We start from the raw sequence: 2,147 nt of genomic DNA on the forward strand, positions 1-2,147 counted from the left end.
AATATATACTTTACAACATGAGGAAGATTAAATCCATAATCTACAAAATTATGTTGACAGAGGCCAACATTTGCTCCATCCACAATAGCATCACAATGATTATGTACTTCTATGAGTGCAACACGCCCGTGGCCATATTTTATAACGTTATATATGCAAAAGAAATATATGTATATATATAACGAAAATTTTATGAACCTACGCATGCACACATTTAATAATAATTACTTACTCTGCATTTTTCATTTTGGCAAATCCACCAACAAGAATGGTGTAAGTTACCAAGCTCATTTCTATGCCTCCTTCTCTTCTTTCATTTTTCTAACAAAAGATGGTATGAATAATGTTGCACATCATTAAAGCTTACTATTATCGCAAAACGACACACTTGAAAAATATTTAGATTGAATTAATATAGTAAATATACTTTTGCAACGACATATCTACCATCAAAATATATATTTCAAGCATAAAATACTTAATTGGCCTTCTATACAAATCAATCAAACTTTAACCATATTCAAAACTAGAATGGTGACCTTTATGTCAATAAATGAAGCAAAAATATTAAGCTAACATTGAGATCAAATTAACATATGACGAAAGAAAGGGAGAAAATAGGAGTAGTTATTACTTTGTGTAGACATGAGACCATGGTTCTATTTCCCTAGCTCGCATATTTTCAAAGATTTCACGTGCACCGTTCATATCACCTCTCCTTGTGTAGTAATTCACCATCAAACCATACTCTTTCCTAGAAGGATTAATGATAATAGATTTCATCCTAAAAAAAAAAAAAAGATCAAACCAATTAATATGAAAATGCTCAAATTTAGACTTTTCACTTTTTATGTATAAAATTCAGCAAAAGGTGAATGTGAGATGTCTCAAAGCTTGCTTACATTCATGCTCATGAACAGATCATTGTTGGTGCAAGTTTGAATGAATGAACTCGAACACGCACGATCAAAGCAATACAATTGAGATTCTTACCTTGTCTGTATGATGTTGCACAGTTATATTACATTGTCCAGTAGATACGTCCCAAATTTTGATTTGCTTATCAAGAATTTGAAATAAAATAACTCCAAGATGCAAGTGGGTCAACAATTTTAAGTGAAATGATTAAAATGGGAAATTGAATGAGCCTTAACAAGAAAACTAGCAGCTTACAATTCTACACAATAACAAAGACTATATTCAAACTTCTTAAAGAAACCACAGTGCTTCTAAGTCCACAAAGGAAGATGTAGTTATCAATTTACTAAAAATACAATATCTGGTCTTGTATTATTAACAAGATACATAAGTGTAACAATTGCACTAAGATATGGTACTTATAGGTCAAGAAGTTCTTCATTATCAACTCGGGGTTGAAATATATATTGCTTTACATCTAGTAAACGAACTTGCATTGGAATGTTCAATGGATGTGCTTTATCCATATAAAGTCTTTTAAAAAAATTTCCAATATAAGTTGATTGATAAACAAATATCTCATCTGCCAAATGCTCAAATTGCAAACTGAGGCAAAAATTTGTATTTCCGAGGTCTTTCATCTTGAATTCTTTCTTAAGATATTTTATTGTCTTTGAAAGCTCTTCAAGAGTTCAGACTATATTTAAATCATCAACATATAGAGTTATAATAGCAAATCTTGGCTATGATTTATTTATAAAAATGCATGGACATATTTGAATATTTTGATATCCTTCTTTCAACAAATATTCACTCAGATGATTATATACCACATTAGTATTGATTGTTTTAATCCATATAATGATCTCTGTAACTTTATTGAATATAGTTCTCGAAAACTTGATTTATATATTTCAAGTATCTTAAATCCTTCTAGAACTTTTATTTAAATATCATTATCAAGAGATCCATATAAATATGTTATGACTACATCCATAAGATGCATGTCCAAATTTTTATACACAACCAAGCCAATAAAAAATCTTAATGTGATTTCATCCACCATCAGAGAATATGTCTCCTCATGGTCAATACCAGGTCTTTGTGAAAAACCTTGTGCAACTAATCTTCCTTCATCTCTTGTAATCTCATTATCTTCATTTCTTTTTCTCACAAATATCCATTTATATTCCACAGGTTTGACACCTTTTGCTGTTTGGACTACTGAT

General features: G+C 30.0%; 1 long non-coding RNA gene across 1 annotated transcript; it reads right to left on the bottom strand.

The window, feature by feature from the left end:
* Positions 1-388: 388 nt before the first annotated feature.
* Positions 389-1,516, bottom strand: LOC116405865. The gene is made up of 2 exons (XR_004218943.1): positions 903-1,516; positions 389-784 (listed from the first exon to the last, which is right to left on the bottom strand). It is a non-coding gene; the product is annotated as an uncharacterized LOC116405865 (long non-coding RNA).
* Positions 1,517-2,147: the final 631 nt, after the last annotated feature.

The sequence above is a fragment of the Cucumis sativus genome, unplaced genomic scaffold, assembly GCF_000004075.3.
Source record: "Cucumis sativus cultivar 9930 unplaced genomic scaffold, Cucumber_9930_V3 scaffold38, whole genome shotgun sequence".
NCBI classification, from domain to species: domain Eukaryota; kingdom Viridiplantae; phylum Streptophyta; class Magnoliopsida; order Cucurbitales; family Cucurbitaceae; genus Cucumis; species Cucumis sativus.